Source organism: Cornus florida, unplaced genomic scaffold, assembly GCF_030987335.1.
Source record: "Cornus florida cultivar Cherokee Brave unplaced genomic scaffold, ASM3098733v1 CherokeeBrave_3.0.0_Hap2_Chr03, whole genome shotgun sequence".
NCBI lineage: Eukaryota > Viridiplantae > Streptophyta > Magnoliopsida > Cornales > Cornaceae > Cornus > Cornus florida.
In genome coordinates, this window is record NW_026775573.1 from 78,269,811 (window position 1) to 78,290,271 (window position 20,461).

Genomic DNA, 20,461 nt, shown 5'->3' on the forward strand with positions numbered 1-20,461 from the left:
ATGTAAGTAGGTTAGTTTTCCTTTCCTTCTCTCAATATAATTAGAATTAGGGTTGGTATTTGTATAAGCCAATATATATACATTTATACGTCTACCAAGGGTTTGTAAATCTTGTTCACGCATACGGAGAGATAGAGAGAAATAGAGAGAGGAAGATTAGGGTTTGGCTTAGACTAAGACTGAACCAAGGAGGGGAAATTGGATTGCTCGTGGGTTGAACTAGGAGCAACAGTGGTCGGTGAAAGCAGTAAGGTCACCGAAATTATTAAAGACGATGGTTTAAGGTTTTGAACGGAAACCTAAAGGCAAGTCTCTATTCTAACTCTTTCCCCTAAACCTGTATTCTATGCATTCCTAGGTAAACTCCAGGGGTTTAATTAATGCTAAAAAAAATCTTTTATGCATGTTTAAACTATATTTAAACTCGTTGAATTAAACTAGTTTGCAAATTCTTAAAGTTCTGTTAACTGGTTTTTGCTGTCTTTGAGTTTATGCTTTGTTTAATTGAGATCATTGATGCATATCAATGTCTTATAATTAATCTGGGACATTGAATAAACACTAGAACAAGTATGTAAAACATTACAGAGGCCCTGAGTATAGCCGGAGGTGAGGAAGACAAAACAGAAACACATAACGGCTTTAGGGAATGAGAGAGCAGGCTCCCAAAAGGAGGGAGCGAACTCCTTCATTGATGGAGCTGGCTCCAAGGAGTATGGAGCCTACTCCCAACTCCTTAGAGTAGGCTCCCAAGTTAATGGAGCAGGCTCTCAACTTAGGAGAGCCTGGTCTCGCTCGAAACGCACAATTTTTGTCTTTTTTGGGATTGTTTGGGCTGTCCGGAGTATTTTTAATCCGTTTAAATTGCACTAAAGGATGTAATTAATTGTGATGGACCTATGAAAATATTAGGAAGCATTATCACATTAGTGTATTAAAGAATGAAGCAACATGAAAATAAAGAAAAGCCTACATGTTGAGCACTGTTTTGTTAAGTTGTTTGCTTACTGAAACTTACCAAATCTTTCGCATATGATTTAATAATATTTAATCATTTTTTAATAGTGTTATAAGGGTGATGGAATACCAGCAATTAAGTAGGCTTGGTTTGGATAAAATTGATATTTAATTTATTAAAAATGATATCAATTTCTGGACTGTTTGGAGGATTTAATTGCTTACTATAATGCTAGCATTTTGTGTATGTATGATTAAACAATATTAATCATGTTTAAGCACTGAAATAAGCATAATTGATTAACTAAAACTGTAGTATGCTTATATGGAGTTAATTGATGGTTTAACGTCTTAGATTGCATCAATTGTTGGATTTATGGATTGTTACGAAATTTGCGTTTAAAATTTTTACTATAATGTGTTTACTAACGATTCTGATTATTATTATATTGTTCTAGATTATAATTAATGAACTTCTTGTACTATTTTGTCAATTGTTGGATTAGTTATGTGTGTATGCAGCAGTATGGGACGGTGGCATACTAGGGATGGATTAGTTCAAAACACTAAGTCTTACCTATTCTGGAATAAGTTGGATTAACTATAAAAGTTAAGTCCTACTTATATGTATGTATATGCACCGGTATGGGACGGTGGTATATTAGGGATGGCTTAGTTCAAAATACTAAGACCTACCTATTCTAGGGATTGATTAGTTCAAAACACTAAGTCCTACCTATTCTGAGGTAAGGTGGATCAACTATAAAAGTTAAGTCCTACTTACTTATATAACAGGTCAATAAACATTTGAATGTCATACTTGAACGGATTATATATATTTATATATATATCTTTATGGTGCCGTGATATGAGCTTGAGTCTCAGGATCATGGTTAGGGTACGTATATCACCTAGGATGAATAACTGGACATAGTTGCTTTTCCCTGGTAGGTCTCGGTATACATGACCATGTCACGTGAGATTTGCATGTCACCTTCTATTCAGGCTGAGACTACACTATGGTCTAGTAAGCATCCTATAGTGTGTACTTATATCTATATAGACTACTTTAGTTATTGGTGAGCTATCTAGGATGTATCTGCATATCGAGTTTCTATATGGATTATAGTAGGATAGGACTTGCATGTGGGCCTGACCTACTCCCTTATTTGTCAGGTGTTCGTCACTTCCAGGGTTAGATCTTAATCGTATAGAGCAGATATAGTCACTCACTCCTCCGACTACGTAGGACTAGTTTCTCTGTTTCGCTTTAGATTTTATTACAGTTGTTTCCTTTCTAGTGTGGGATTTGGATAGGGGTCCACTAGATGGATTCCCGAGTTGTACAGATATTGGAAAGTTTGGAATTTATATTAATTTATAAATTTTGAGGATTTTATAATTAGAGTTCTTTTCAGCTTATTATTTTATTCTTATTTCATTTTAGTATTCTGTGCTTATTTACATATTAATTGTCTGGTATCCCTCGGATCTATGCTCGGACTTGATCACCCGTGGCTCTAGAATCAAGGGGTATCACACCCGATGACATTATCCTTCTTCTTAACACTTTGCAGAGAGTGTCACGAGTTCAATGACACATATTAGCTTGGCAAAACTGTAGATCCCGAGCCCGGCATGCTTTGATCTTCAAGAACTCACCAAAATGTAATTTTTATTCCTTTTTGGGAAACAAACCTAAAAATGTATTAAAAAAAACATGCAAATGAAGATAACCTATACAATAGACCAACTAATGGACTTAAATTAATGCAAATAAGGGCGCTTTAATATGCAATATTCGGCACTTATCACCATTGCTGGGGACTGTAACGGTTTATTTGAGTAGAAAATTAGTATGAGTTTAATTTTTCGTTTTTAGGACTTTCTAATATCTCACCACATTCTTTTTTCTTTTCAATTACTGGAATCTAGCAGCGAGGACAAAGACGTATAAGGAAAAGAAGCTACGGGTTTAGGCCATTTTGTGAGTTTTTGTTATTTTTCTTTACTTGGAATTTTTCTTTTTGTTACTACTTTCACCATTAGACATGGCTAATAATGGTGATAATACTGAGAGAGAACGTGCACCATCACCACCACCACAAATGAGGGATCACTTCATTCCTACATCCTATACATCCCTTTTGTGCTTTGTATTTCCACAATCTGATACAACCCACTTTGAGATCAAACCAGTTATGATCCAAATGCTTCCAACTTTCCATGGGTTTGCTACTAAAGATCCTTACAAGCACATAGATGAATTTCTAGAATTGTGTTCAACTACCAAGTTGTCCATTCTCTTTGATGATGCTTTTAGGATGAGACTCTTCTAATTTTCTCTCAAGGACAAAGCTAGAACTTGGTTGCACTCCCTACCTTATAATTCCATAAACACATCGGATAAGTTACAACAGGAGTTCTTGAAGAAATACTACACTGTCGGTAAAACCATACAAATGAGAAGAGAGATCATGGCATTCTCCTAAATCCCGGGTGAATACCTTCATGATACTTGGGAGAGATACAATGATCTTCTAAGAAAGTATCCACACCATGATATTACTAAATGGCATGTGGTGCAAATCTTCTATGATGGATTAGCTGATCCACATACGAACATGGTAGATGTTTCTAGCAATGGTGCTTTCCTGTATAAGAGCCCAGATGACGCTTGGGAACTGTTTGAGGCCCTACGTGAAAATTCTATACAACATGCTTCTTCCTCTAGGTCTAGGTCAACCCCTGGCATTCTTCAAGTTAAAATTTTGTATGAAGCAGAAAATCTAGAGAGCTTGCCACTCAAATGAAAGTGTTGAATCAAAAGTTTGACCATGTTTTATCAGTTGTCAGTGCTCTTAGTTATTCTCAACACTCCTCTTTGCCAAATGAGGTGTGTTCTATCTGCGCTAGTCTATCTCATTATGCTACCAGTTATCCTCTCATGGGTTAAAATTTTGAAAATCCACAAGTGCAAACCAATACTGCATTCTCCAGTTCAGGTTACAATCCAAATTCCAATACTTGTAACCCTGGTTGGAGAGATTATTCCAATATATCATGAAAGAATCAAAGCCAAGGTAGTACTCTTCCCTAATCTTAGGGATAGTACCACAATTCATCTAATCCTTTGCAAAATAATTCTTTTAATTAGTCTTCCATTTACTATCCTTCTCAATTTAGGAACCAAGCTAATCCAGATCCTCCTCCTCCTAAGTACTCGTCTAGATTTGAAGAGAAGCTCTTTACTGCACTTAACAACTTTGAGTCCAACACTCAATTCTTGCATTCCCATTCTCAATCTATAGTCAAGCTAGAAAATCAATTTGTTCAAATCGAAACTCGAGTTGGGCTAATAGAAGTTCATATAGGGCAAATAGAAAATGCTCTATCTTGTATAAAGGAAATAACTCTGCCAAGTCAGCCAATTCTAAATCTAAAAAGGCAAACTCACCTAATTGATGAGACTAATCCTTCAAGTATTTGTCATGAGCAAGTTAATGACATCATCACCTTGAGGAGTGGAAAGGTCATTGATAATCAAGTTGAGGAACAAGAGGTAGAAAAGGAGAGGTGTAGGATTCCAACCAACCCCATTCATCCAACTCCTTACCCCACTGTGGTTCCCATATCTTCCATTCCATCAAGCTCCAAAGGAGTTAAAGGTGAAGCAACTTCTTCATCTACTCCAAACCTTGGACAACTTATGAGCCAAAAGCGCCTTATCCTGAACGTTTCAAGGAAACCTCTTACTTTGGTAAGTAAGGAGAGAAAATTTAAGAAATAATGGAGGTCTTTAAGCAAGTCAAAGTCAATATCTCTCTCCTTGATGCCGTCAGACAAATTCCAGCCTACTCCAAATTTCTAAAAGACTTGTGCACCCAAAAGAGAAAATTAAAAAGTCGAGTCTCTAAGAAAATATATCTCACCAAGCAAGTTAGTGCAATCATTCAGCATAGCATTCCTCCTAAGTTCAAAGATCCTGGTGCTCCTACCATTTCGTGCACCATTGGAAATAATGTGATAGACTGAGCACTTCTTTATGTAGGAGCGAGTGTTAATCTTCTTCCTTACTCGGTGTATGAGCAATTAGGCTTGGAAGAGCTTAAACCCACGTGGGTTAGTTGAAGATGTTCTCATTAAAGTAGACAAGTTTTATTTTTTGGTTGACTTTCCTGTCCTGGATACAGAACTTGTTCACGATCCCAATAGATATATTCCTATGATACTTGGTTATCCATTTTTAGCTACAACGAATGCCAACATTAACTGTAGGACTGGGGCTATGGATATTTCTTTTGGGAACATGAAGTTCCAATTAAATATCTTCAATGCCACTCTATATTCCTTAGAGAAAGATGAGTGCTTCTTTTTTGATGTCATTGATGAGGATTCAGTCACCATCTTTCCAACAAAAGATCCTCCTTATTTGATTTCAAGTCGTCCTTGTCCTTCTTGTGAGTCTTCTGACAAACTTGAGCCTAAGCCACCACCGGATAAGCTTGAGTATTCTTTCTTGGGTTTTGACGGAACCACACTGGTTCGTCCTGTTTTGAATTTCATAATCACCAATAGCATTAGTTTTGGGATGAGGGAGGTAGTTGAGTTGTTGGATACAGGCTAGGGAGTGGCCTAATGTCGATCTAATGACATTAAATTTAGCATGGTGTTGAGCAATCGACGTTAAACTTAACACTTGTAGGTTTGTACTTTAGTTCGGTTTGTTTTATTTGTTTTGCTTTCTTTTTCTTTTTGTTTTTTTTGTTTTTCTTATTTTGATTTTATTTTATTTTTGTTTACTAGGTTTTTAGTTTATTTGTTTATTTTTCTTTTATTTTAGATTAGGTTAGTATAGGTTTATTTTGAAGAATTAAAAAAAAAAAAAAACTTGTGCATTATGACATATATCTGTTCGTACTCCATATACTTGATACTCTGATATGTGTTGGAGCGTGATTGTTTTGCCATGTACTAAGGACTAATTTTGGGGATGATTTTCCTTTTTGCCATTCGAAGCTTTATCTTGGTGTATTTTTGATAATTCTGCGTAGTATAGCACTATCTTTCTATATCTACTTTGTTTTTCACACATTAAGGACAATGTGCACACTAAGTTTGGGGGTAAGGCAGTGTGCCTTTAAAATTTGTGTTGTTAATATGATATGCACAAGAGGATGCATTTTAACTGTTTTACACATGAGTTTGAATCTGTTGATTCTTATGATGTCCATAAGCAGTCTGATATTGGTTTAAGATGGCTTGTATGCCGAATTCATATTACATAGGGATTTTTGAAATTTTTTTGATATCAGTTGGTAACTTGTGGTCCACTTTGTCAGGTTAGTTACAATTTAATGATTTTGATTCCTAGAGTACTTCACTTTGCACATGTTCACACTTACATGCATTCTGTGGGATATAAACTTGAGATCTTATTTTGATTTGTGTTAAACTGAGATGAGCAGGTGAATTGGATGATTTTGAGAGCCAAGGTATAAAAAAAAAATAATGAAAAATAAAATTGAGTGAAAAGGGCTGTTTCACCAATGTGAAAGAGATAAATGAAAAAGTGAGAAATAAAGGGTCAAATTTGGGTCTGTAGCTAGATTACTTGTTCAATTAAGTCCTTAGGGGTGTTTTGACACCTAATGCCCTAAGACCATCTAGTTTGGGAGTCATTGACTGAAAGTTCGTTACATAAGAAGTTTAGGTTGCCTAGATTATTTGAGTAATTAGGCTTAGGGGTGCTTCAACACCTAATGTCCTAAAACCAACTGGTTTGGGAGTTATTGGCTGAAAACTCATTACAGGAGTGATTTAGAAAGTTTAATAGACCTGAGCATTGCACAATACCCTTTTTGAAAAAATGAGTGATGAATGAAATAAATGCATACCAGTAGAAAATTAGAAAAAAAAAAACCTTGGGGATCAGAATTTGAGAGGTTTACTTGTGAATTGAGGGATAACATAAGTTTGATATAAGTATGGATAGTAAGCCATATGTTTAAAATTGTGAGTTCACTATTAAAAAGGATTTTGGGGATCGAGATTATTAAACATGTGATTAAACTGACATATAGGGACTATGGCTACTGATATGTTATTGAGAGTTTGAGATTTTTCCTGTTTAATATAATTCTTTATACTTGTTGTAATTGATTGATAGATGCATTGTTAGGACATTATGATATGAAAATAGGTTTGAATGAGCTTATTGTGCAAGTAAGGCACTGATTTGAGATGTTTTTGAGTACCATCACTGGAAACCTCATGAGACTACAACTCGTCCACTAGGGATAACATAGGGATTTAAAGGCTTGTTGCGTAAGCTAAATGCAATCGTGATTCCTACGAAAGCGGCTTTTTAGTTCTGTATTGCTAAGGAACTAGCAATATGTAAGTTTGGGGGTGTGATAAGCACTGAATATTGTATATTCAAACCCCTAAATATGCATATGTTAAGACCTAAAGTGATACTTCTATCCAGTTTTATACTGATTTATGTTTATTTAACGTTTTTAGGTACTTTCCCAAAAAATGGTTAAAAGCATAATTTTATGATGAAAAGATTGATATTGAAGCCTACAGAGTCGTTGCCGGTCATTTGAAGCAAGCTTGGAGTTAAAATAGTGATTTCGGAAGAGTTCAAGTGTCAAAGCTTGAGCATAACCCTTTAAAGCTCGAGCAGTGATGAAAATTCTGGACCTGCTTTAGTATTTTGGGCATAACTTTTCACTTAAAACTTCAAATTAGGTAAACTCAGTGGCTATGGAAAGAAGTCTTGAAGCCCGATGGTTTTATCTCTAATAGAGATTTCGAGATTCACACTCCAAATATGTCAAAATAGCATTACAACATTAGAACAAGATGCTGATAGAAAATCAACTAAGGCTTGAGCCTAGATCTCAAGGCGCTAGCCCAAACTCAAAAAGGCTTGAGCCTATATCTTAAGGCTCGAGCCCAAACTGCCTCAGAAGGTGAAAAGACACTTCAAAAGTTTCATGTTACCAGATCTCGAGCCCAGACCACAAGGCTCAAGCCTCAGAGATAGTGATCGAGCACCATGATACAGCAATCTAGCACTATTCAGAAAAATCCCAAAATTATTCTAAGTGTTGATGAAAAAGATGCTTCGAAAATTAGTTGAAGAAATTTGGCTAAGTATAGAAGTAAGGCTCGAGCCATAACTTTAAGGCTCGAGCCTTTGCTATTAAGTCAGAAGTTAAAGCTGTGAGATTTGTTCTAATTTAGTCAGACTTCATTCTAGATGGGCCCAGATTACCCCAGAAGACCTAAAAGCCCATCCAACACTTATTAGAAGTTAATTCTTTTATAAAAAAAGGCACAATGCCATAAATTAAGGGTTCCTATTCTTAGTTCTTATTCTCTCAATTAGTGGCGGCTTTTAGGGTTTGAAGGTGGAGATCCCAAGAAGAGAAGTGCATACCTTGACGATGAAGATTATGGTATGGTGTCAACAACCAAAGCACAAGGTATGATAAATTTTAGCCAAGTTTAAATTTGTAGAATTCCACTACCACTATTAACTACTAACGTAGGAAGAGTGAGTAGGGATTGTCTTAAGGGAAAGGAAGGGTATTTTGGAATTAATGTTGGATTAATAGGTCGAATGATTAAAAGAGGGGTTTGGTTTGATTAATTAAACTAATGGTTCAATTAAAACAATGCAATTAAGTGACAATGTAGAAATTAGAGAAAGTAATATGGGAGAAAAGTCTTGGGACTTATAGTTCACCACTAAGCTTCACTTCACCAAACACTAATAATTGTAGATTAATGGGGAAATTCATGTTGTAAAATATGTGTGTGTGTCACAAATTGAAAACTAAGCATGGATGGCAAATAAGCATAGATTGTCTAATCAATCTAGTGAGTAGCACAACCAATCAAATGAGACTATTAACCATTCAATTAAACCATAATTAGTGCAAACATAAAAATCTAGAAAAATGTACTTCTTGCACTCATAAGTATGGAATATCAAATAACAAGAATGGATTGTCCGCCTATCTAGGAAATTAAAGAAATTATACTATAACTAAGCTAATTACATAAAAATTAAGCTAATTAAACTAAGGAGGTGGCACAATTCATCAAGAAGTAAGTATAAACCATCAAAAAAAACACAAGAGTAATTAATTAAGCATCATGCCTTGATCATCACTAGATTTATAACATCAACACACATAGACATGCATCAATTTCATTAAATCTAGAGAAAATCACATGAACATTCATTCTAGCATACATGGACATATGGATAGAATTAAATGATTAATTGAAACCATTAATCCATACAAATCATGTAAAAATCACAAGATCTATATTTATTCATAGTCAAAGCATCAATTACAACTAAAATCCCCAAAAATATACAAAAGGCTAGGTTTAGGAAGTAAGCCTAGGGGCTATCTCTAGCCCCAAGAGAAGGATTTAGCCACACATTGTATTGGCCATGGAACCCTCAATGATTAACTTCAAGGTTGGCATCATCTTCTTCAACCTTGCTTTCTTCACAAAACTATAGTTCTAGAGAGGGAAACTATTTTTATAATTGGTAAAAATATCAATTAGAGGATTTTTTTTACAAAATTGGTTCAATTAATCTATTACAAGCCTCTTTGAGTAGGCAACAAGTTAGAAATACTACCTTTGATTGGTAGAAATTCGCAGCTATAAAAGTAGGTAGAGTCCATGCGCGCTTGGGAATTAGACAACACAGTGCCAGTAGTCACTTCGATCGATCGAAGGGAACTTCGATTGATCCAACACTTACTTCGATCGATCGAAGTTGACGTGTCATGAAAATATCTTCTTGGCCTTATCCGGATTACTGAGCTGGCTTTGCCTTGATTTCGATCGATTGTAGCATTTTTCGATCGATCGGGACTTCCTTCGATTGATTGAAACTTCACTGGTGCAATTTTCTAACTTCTTTCCAAATTTGCTCCTATATGAGCTAAATGGCTCTTCTTAGCTTGTTTGAACTTTATTGACCTAAAATAGACAAAAATATAAATAAGTACTAAAACATGAAAGCAAGATATATGAATGAACTAAAATACCTTAACTTAGGTGCTAAAATGCATCATATTTGAGCACTTATCACACCCCCAAACTTAGATATTGCTAGTCCCTAGCAATGAACTACAAGGAGAAGATAGAAAGAAACAACTATACAACTATGAACTAGAAAACAATAAAAGGATAGCACCACTTTCGTAGGGAACATGATTGTATTTAGCGCATGCAACAAATCTTTTAAACCCTTAGGTTACCCCTAGTGGACAAGTGAAGTCTCGTGAGGGTTTCTTGAAATGATACCCACAAAAATTAAGCGCTTTTTCACTAAAGAAGTACCAATATATAGAACAAGCATTGGAAGAGAACTACCTCAAGTATGTAAGTTTTCAACCCTTTCCAAGCAATCTCCCAAAATCTCAATATCAAGCAAGCAAGTATAGTCCTCCACACATGAAGACAATAATCATGCAAATCAAAACAACTCTAGAATCCTTTTTAAGTGAATCGGCATCAAATATGTTGCTATCTAAGCCAACTAAAGAAATGATCACATTCGGCCTCAAACTAGCATACAAATCTAGTACCGATCATCAAGACAAAGAATGGACCTTTTATTAACGCTTTATTCAACTAAGTGCGCTTATTCTTTTCACTTAATTTTTTATTTTTATTTTTTTACTAACCTAAAGGATCAAAGATGGCAGCATGGTGCAATGTAGTGATCTATTAAGCTCTCTAGCAATCCATGAGGTTAAGTCTTAGGTCAATGACTCCCAAATTGGATGGCGTTAGGGCATTAGGTGTTTAAACACCCCAAGGACTTACAAGCTCAAGCTTAAATCAACTAGGCTACAAATCAAAACAACCTGCATTTAATCATTTCCCACTCTCACCTTTTGGGAAAAGTTCTCACTTTTTTATTTGCTTTTGCAACCTATTTTTTTTTTTTTAACTTAAAGTTTGGGCCCTCCACCTTTCGGCGCGAGAAATTCAGTGCTTGATGAGCCTAGAATCCTGGCTACTTAGTGAAAAGGGTTTGTTATCCACCTTTGTCAAGAATAAAAGCTTTTAATGCACTCCTAGCTCAATTGGGATATAATCAAATCAATAGTCAACAAAACATGTACCCCACAAATGAATGCTAGTGTGCGCCTGTGCTAGTGTAGAATCCTAGAGTGAATCTCAAAACAATCACAAAATCAGGATGATGTGGACCACAAATTCAAGCAAAATATCAATCTTTCAAAAAATTTACTCCTGAATGGCATCCATATAGCATACAAGGAGTATTGGACTCTCAAGTCAAGCAATTTTAAAATTCTAAGTATCATGGTCCTCAAAAGATTAAAATCATGGCTCAAGAGTCTCAAATCATACCACATGCACAGAAACTAAATGTGACATATAAAATATGCTAACACACCCCCAAACTTAATCTGTGCATTGTCCTCAATGTGCAAAGAAGTAACAGATAATGGAAAGAGTATACCAAATAGGTGTAGCAAAAGGGACCTGGCAATGGAAGCTTAGCTTTGGAAGGCGCACCCCCAAACTTAGATCCTGAAAACCTGTCTTAAAATTGTCACACTAGCAATTACCATCAAATACCAAATGAAATAAGAAATCAAGCGTGTAAATGCTATATGGCATGGGATGGAAGAAAGAAGAAAGTTTAAGCCCAATAGAAATATGAAATTGGTAAGACTACACAAAAGGGTAAAAGATATATATATATGTATGTATATATATATATATATATATGTATATTTTTGATCGATCGAAGCTGCTTCAATCGATTGAATTTTCTAGCTCAACCGGAAGATGGCAAGGCTTTCCATATACAAGTCTGTAAGAAGACATACCAATGGGAGTCTTATATGTCATCCGGTAAGCCCACAAAGCATCATTTAATTTGTGTGACCAATCTTTCTAGGTTGTGTTTACTGTTTTCTCAAGAATTTGTTTAATTTCCTGGTTTGAAACTTCCACTAGCCCACTCGTTTTAGGATGGTAAGGGGTGGCAACTTTATGAGTAACGGAGTACTTGAGAAATAATTCCTTCAAGAATTGATTGCAAAAATGCTTTCCTCCATCACTAATCATTACTCTTGGCATACCAAAACGAGTAAAAATGTTCGATTTAATGAATTGAACAACTACGGAGTGGTCATTTGTTTTGGTAGCATAAGCCCCCACCCACTTGGAAATATAATCAACGGCAAGTAAAATGTATTGAAAACCATAGGACTTAGGAAAAGGACCCATGAAATTAATGCCCCAAACATTAAAGATTTCCACAATAAGAATATTTGTCAGGGGCATCACGTCTCTTCTTGACATAGATCACATCTTTTGACATCGCTCACACTCCTTGCAAAAATTGTAGTCATCTCTATGGATGGTGGGCCAAACTAGCCCACTTTGAAGAACCTTTAAGGCGGTCTTCTTTGCACTAAAATGTTCACCATATGCAAGGGTATGGCAAAACACGAGAACACTTGGCACCTCACTCTTCGAAATGCATCTTCTCACAATTTAATCCGGGCAATATCCAAATAAAATAGGATCTTCCCAATAGTATTTTTGAATGTTGGCAAAGAAATGATTTTTTTCTTCCCTTGACCAATTAGTTGGAAGTTTGCCAATTGCAAGGAAATTCATAATGTAGGTGAACCAGGGCATTTTTCCATTAGAAATTTGGAAGAGTTATTCATCTGGAAATGAATCATGAATTGGTGTGTTTGGGGAAGATTCTACTATCAATTTTGAAAGATGATCGACAACCATATTTTCAGTGCCTTTCTTATCCTTGATTTCAAAATCAAATTCTTGAAGAAGCAAAATCCATCTTATTAAATGACGTTTAATTTCTTTCTTGGTTAAAAGATGCCTCAGAGCGTTATGATCAAAATATACAATGACTTTTGACCCTAAGAGGTAGGAGTGGAATTTATCAAGAGCATACACTACGGCAATTAATTTTTTCTTGGTAGTGGAGTAATTCAATTGGGCTCCCGAGAAAGTCTTGCTTGTATAAAATATGGTGCATAGAAGTTTTCCTACCCTTTGTCCGAAAACTGCTCCCATTGCATAGTCAGATGCATCACACATAATTTCAAATGGTAATGACCAATTGGGAGGTTGCATTATGGGAGTCGATGACAATAAACCACAGAGTGTATGAAAAGCATCTAGACATGCTTAATCAAAGACAAATGGGGTCTCCTTAGCAAGAAGATTGCACAAGGGTCTAACAATTTTGCTAAAGTTGTAATGACCCGGTCATTTTCTTTATTTTCCCTTTTTCTTCAAATTTTGCGGATAAATTTTTTTTTCATTATCTTTTCCTTTTCGGGTTCGATTTCCCGCCTCTTAGTGTCATCTCGAGTGCTCGGAAATGATTTCTGAGACTATTTCCTTTGGATTGACAACTTCCTTTGAGGACCGAGTCAGTTCTACATTTTTTTGTTTTTTGACACTATTCATTTTTCGTCTTTTCCTTATTTCGTCCTCTTCTCATTTTTCACTTTTACTTGCATAACCTCATTTTTTGTGCTCGGATTTGATTCCGGTTTTTCATACATTCATGATATTTAAATTCCATGACATCTAAATTTTTACTTTTGTAGAAATGCATATTAAATACTTACTTTCTTTGTAAAAGCCATGAAAACAAGACTTTTTGCAATTATCCATAACTTGAGGGATTTTTGGGTAATTAAGTAAAATAATTATTTTTTGTCTTAAGGAGCATTTTGCAATTAAATTTGGAAGATATTTTTAAAAAGGACCTTTTTGCAATTTTTGAAAAGTGTGACAAGTGTCACACTCTCATTGGTCCACTTGTTGACATTTGTGTGGAAACATACTTTAATGCATTGGATGATGACATTTGGAGGGTGAGGATTCGCCCACTTGTTGTCCTAAGATTGGTGCACTTGTTGGCATGGATGGTTGACAAGTGTAGGGTTAATATTTAATCTTGGAAGCTTACTTGGATTCATTACAAGTGTAGGACTTATATTTAGTCTTGCATTAGTGTGTGTGAGAGAGGTAGTAAGCACCTAGTGAGTGGAGAAGCCCACCAATTTAGCTTAAGGTTTACACATTTTAATTCATTCATCACTTTCCTCTCAAGAACCCTAAGGAAGCCACCATTGGAGAAAGCTTGACTAGTAGCTTTGACTTCATTTTTGGTGCCCTTTCACTCACCTTAGAACTTTGAACTTGGAATACTTTTTGTTCCCCTCATCCTCCTATTCAAAACCCATGAAAGATCTAGCCTAACTCCTACTTTTGCTTTGGTATCTAGAGATTCAATTCTCTAGTGAGGTATTGATCTATTATTTTGAAGTATTTTTATATCATTATTGAGTGTTTATATGCATGGAAGAGAAGGACTTATATTTTGCCCTTAAACTGTTTTAACTTGAAATTAATCTTGTCAAATTAAATATATAATATGAAAATATACTCAATTAGCTTTCATTTAGTTTGGTTTTATGTAATTTGGATTTAAAATGACTTAGTTATGAATTTTTGAAGTTGCAAGCTACTTGCTGGAAATTTGAAGCTTTTCCTTTTCAGTCCGGAAATGAATTTTTTATATGGAGCTGTGGTCCTTCAATTGCCTTGAAATTTTTATTGGAACTTTCCCCACAGGTTTTAGACTACTCAGAATTTTTTTACGATTTTAGAGCAGTTTTAAATTTTTTTTAAAATCCGAAACTATCTGTTGTCCATGTTTTTATTGCAGCTGGAAAATATATTTTTAGATGATTTATTTCACTAACCTTTTGACATTGGATCATGGCTTAAATTTCTAGTTTTATACTCTCATATGTTTACTTCCAAAATAAAATTAGGTTTGCCCAATTTAGATGTCAAATAAATTTTTTATGAATTTTCAAAGTTGGAAGCTACAGGCTAAAAATGTGTTTTCTGGGCAGAATTTGTTTCAAAGTTGTGGTTCAATACTGTTTCAATTGGGAAAATATTTTGTTAAACTAAATTGATATTATCAAATTACAGTGTTTAAGCTTTCATTGGGCTTTGGATTCATTGAATTTGGATTAGAATTGAATTTTTTATGAATTTTAGAAATTGAAGGTAGCAAGCTGAAAAATCTATTTTGCTGACCGAAAATTTGGGGCGATTTCATTTCGGTGGTAATTGGGATTTTCATTCCAATTGAGGTAGGGAATGTTTTAGGATTATTTGTGTGTTGTATCGTGTGTTTGCCATGATTATACAACATATATGTATGCCTTGTATCAAATCTAGAAAGTTAATAATTTTTATTTCTTTGTCTAAGATTTAAAATTTATGATGATGTATAACTTTAATTTGAATTGTAACATGCTAGGAAATTATGCTTAGATATGTTGGTTAACATATATTAAATTTGGATCATTTGATTAAGAATTACAACTTTTATTTAATATTTATCTTTAGTGAAAGTTTAATTCAAATGGTTGTATCAAGCATTAAATCAAGTTGTAATGTGGTATTTAAATAGGCCTTGGCATGTTCTCTAACATAGATTAAATTGAGGGCATTTGGAATTGTTTAAAAATCTAGAGGAAATTAATTAATTAGCTTGGTTAATTTTGTTTTAAGTGTTTTAATCACTTAACTTGTCATTTGATGTTATATATATGGTAACCATGACATGTCTTTCAATATATATTAAATTGAGGTTATTTGGATTAACTTGGAATTTAGAGAATTTAACTATTTATGTTTAATTAAATTCTACTTTATTACTCCATGGATTTAATTGCATTTTGGAAGTTGTTTCTATATTTAAATCATGGATTTGGATTTGATGTATGTTCACTTGATTACGTTTGAGTATTGGATAACATAGTTGTTACTTTTATATTCATGAGAATATGTTTTTCCTTATTGAATATATTGTTGCTATCTGTAAGGAATTGCACATTTTGTATTTGAAATCTTACATGCCATAATAGTTGTGAATTTTGAGCATGTATTGTATAAGTTTCCAAAATTTGGATTGTGCTTGGTAAATAGTTGATATCTTCTATATACATGTTGATATATATACTTTGTTGCACAATTTGTTGATTTTGGAAACTTGGGGATGTCGTTGTTTGGCTACGGTTAATTTAATCCCATGTTGATATATATACAATTTGTTGATTTTGTATCGTTGGGGATGTCGTTGTTGATTTTACAAATACACATTTTTATCCCATTTGTAAATTTTTTTTTTAGTTTTTGGAAGTTTTTTGGCTTTTTTATCATTTTTTTACAAAGGGATTTAGAAAAATTTACTCCTAAATGGCATCCTCAAGGCATACAAGGAGTATTGGACTCTCAAGTCAAGCAATTTTTAAATTTTAATCAATATAGTCCTCAAAAGATCAAAATCATAGCTAGAAATGGACCAAGTATAGAAATATCCCTCAAATACACAAGACATGCTCAAAATTTAAATTTTAAAGTAACACTGAAATATACACCAATACCCCCAAACATAAACTGCACATTGTCCTCAATGTGTGAAGAGAACAAAGGAAAGAGTATACCAGTGCTTTAGATATGAATGATCGGGATAGAAGTATCCAAAGTGGGTGGCATGGCCCCCCCAAACTTGGGATAAACTGTGGTCCTGAAAAGTTTGCACTCGGATAAACTCATTAGATAACAAGATAGGATAATCAATGCACAGTGGACATACAAGTGTAAAATGGGATAAATAGAGAATAGAGAGAGAGGTGTAAGAGTGGTCCTGAAATATTGGGCAGCACTCTCTCACTGAAGTCACTGTGGTGTACCTGATGGAGTCAAACATACAAATATGAGATACTAAGAGACATCCATAATAAAAAAGCAATATATAGAGAATATAAAGTGCAGGTGCATCAATAAAATAATAAAGCCGACAGACCAGCCGTAAAGTATAATACAGTAATAGTGATAGTATAATACAGATCCAAAATAAAAGAAATGAAAGCATAAAACAACTGGAAGTGGAGTCTCAGGAGGCCTGATCGTGAAGATCTGCAGTGGCTGGAGGTGCAGGTGCGGGTGCAGGTGCAGGTGCAGGTGCAGGTACAGGGAGTCGGCTGGAGAGATCGGCAAAGCAAGCTATGACATCCACCCTGAAAGAGGTGAACTCAGCTCGGTGGGCTGTGATGTCGGCTCGCATGGCTGCTACGTCCTCCTCCAGTGTTTGCAAGCATGCTCCGAATCCGGGAGTGGGAACTGGAGACTCAGGCAGAGATGCCTCTGAAGAAGACTCTCGAACTTGCTCCTGAGCAGCGGCTCGATCACTGGTATCATCGGCATCAGCATCATCTGCAGCATCGGCATACCCCTCCGCAGGTCGCTCCAGGTCAATGTCCATGCGATCGGTAACCGGACCGACTGGTGCGTCGTCTGCTGCGATATCTGCTGCTACTGGAGGTGACGGCCGTGCCTGGGCTGCCTCCTCCTCCTCTAGTTCAGCTGCTGCCTCTACAGCTGGCTCCTGAAGACTCCGAATAAGAGCATTGTAGCTCTTATTCCAGTCGCTCCTCCTATAGAAGCTGGACCGTGCAAGGGGCTCCTCATCTGGGGGCACTCTGTAGCGTTGGTCAAGAAGGATCTGCGTGATGAGGTGTCCGAAGGGCAGGACCTTGGACCGCTTAGGGTCCTTCCTGGAAATGAAAGAATCATACAACAACCTCATCACGCTCCAGATGAGGACTGGGATAGATACCCAGCAGCCCGTTTAAAAAGCGTAAAGAGCTGTCAAGTAGTCATGATGCCTCTGGATCTTGTGGCCCGCCATGTAAATGTTCTGGAAGAGAATTGTGTCGATGAACCAGAGGTCGTCAGGCAAGAAGGTCCTGGTGGCGAATGTCTGACCACATGCATGATGGCCTGTCAAGGAGACAGCCATGTCAGAAAATAAAGGCCTATGCAGCCTCGGGTATGTCTCTGCAAGCTCAGGTGGACATCGGTGTGGGCACCTGCAAGCACGGGCCAGAGTGTCAACTGTGATGACAATCTCGTGGCCGTCTAGTGTAGTGATCATCTCTGCGGTAGATCGTGGTGAGGGCCGGAGATGCTGAAAGAATAGCCGCACCAGTCGCGGGTATACAAGGCCGGTGACTGGGGCAAAAATGGCTGAGAGGCCCCGCTGCATGATATCGTGATAGCCAGACCGGGTCAAGATAGACTCGGAGAAGTACTCAGTATCGAAGTACGACTCCTGAGCCACGGTCATGGCTGCATATCTCGGCAGCAACTAGTCATGGCGCTGAGCCGGTAGAGGTGGCTGCGGTGATGGCATGGCGGCTGCATCTGCCTGATGACGCACAGGAGAAGGTGATGGTATGAAGGCTGGAGGAGCCTGGGATGTAGATGGCATGTGGTCAGCTCCCTCCTCAGCCTCGTGGGATGGGGACTGAGGGGGAGTAGCCTGTGCGGGCTCCTCCTGAGCATGAGATGGCTCTGCAACCATCTCTATCCTGGGCCGTATATGTCTGCGGGGTCGCTGTGGCCCCGAAGATCTCCTAGCTGTACTCTTGTACCGCGGAGGCATGATCTGTAAAAAGACAAGAAAATTTCAATATAAGTCAGTGCCAAATATATAAGAATTTAAGTGCATAATAGAAACATGTATGTCAAATAAGATAGACAAAATATGGATGACGTGAATCTATAATAATAATGAAATGTGAGTCATGCTAAGCAATGTAGGTATGAAATGCATCCAATGTGGAATATCACAGGCATTGTGCATATAAAGATAGCATGAAGACGACACAAGATGAATGGAGTGTGTGATCTGTGAAAGTTCGATCGATCGAACTTTAAGTTCGATCGATCACAGAAATTTTCGATCGGTTAAAGTGAAAAATGTTCAAAAGTTGGATCGATCGAACTGAATTGGATCAATCCAACACTTGGATCAATCGAAGCATGAAAGTGCACAAGATTGGATCGATCGAAGGTAGTGAAATGAAGTTCACTACTTCGATCGATCGAAGAACAAGTTCAATTGATCGAACTGTGCGAATGCCGAATCTGAAAAGTCGCAGATCTGTGAGATCTAGAGCACGAGGCCCACACAAACGTGTTTGTGGGCCCATCTACACACCAAACATCCAATCCTCAACACCCAAACACTCCCCAAATGCCAAATCAAATCAAAAATCCCCAATTTTGGTTCAGCCGAATGCATCTGTGTATATATATATCATAATCATGAAATTGATGCTTCAAAATGGATGATTAATACACATACAACATAAATTAATATAAAAAATCATGAATCATGCATCGATTAAACTTTTAAATCAAGAAATGGCTCGCGGTTTACCTCAAAACCGTGAGGGATGAGATGAGAGAGAGGGGGCGAAGCCGCGGTGAAAATAAGGCTTGAGTTGGCCGGAATTTGCTCGCCGGAGATGGGGAAGATGATTGGGAATTGGGTTTTTGCTGGATTAGGATGAAATTGAGAGAAGTGGGAGACTAGGGTTCGGTTTCCTTTTGAAGTTGGATGGATCCAAAGTGACCGATCCAACTCGGTTATATTTTAAAAACACGATATGCAGAGTTCGATCGATCGAACTTAGGTCTCCACTCTTAATGGCATTTTTTTTGAAATTTTGGATTTTTTTTTTTTGAATGAATTTTGAAAAATCAAAGGAAATTAAATTAATGAGATGTAAATTTCGATCGATCGAGGAAAGATTTCGATCGATCGAAGAGGATAAAGAATGTACAAGTTTAAGGGTTCAAGAGTTGATACGTGTTGGAACCTTAGATCGATCGAACTTGGAATTCGATCGATCGAACATGAAAAATTTTGAAAAGTCCCGAGAGCATGCATTTTGGAATTTGGATGCAGGTCTAAAATTTTTTCTAAGTGTTGGGACTCATGATCGATCGAACCACATGTTGGATCGATCGAAAGGTAGTTTGATCGATCGAAATGGTTTATGATCAATCGAACTTTTGAAAATTTGGAGATCCCAAAAGCATGCATTTTGGAATTTGGATGCAGGTCCAAAATTTTTCTAAGTGTTGGGTGCAAAATGAGAGCTGGATCGATCGAGTCCATAGTTGGATCGATCGAACCAAAATTTGGATCGATCGAAATTATGCCTAAATGCTCAAAATGACTTGAATGCTCATGTAATCCCTTACTCAGTTCCTTCCAATGTATATGAACCACAAAAACAGTATCTAGACTTCGCAAGAATCAAAATGCAAGATAGAAATAAGGGAGGAATAGGGTTTTGACATCCTACGAATTTGGGTGCTAGTCTTTAAAGTCTCTAGCAAGACCTAGGGTTTTTTTAACCCGGATCAAAGATCTTGCAATGCATCCCCTCCTTTTTGGGATGAGAGATGTTTCGAGTCACTCCCAACAAATGGTTCTTAGAAGAACTTGTTGGGGTAAACTCAAAAGACGTCTTGAGTTCCTTGTCAAAAC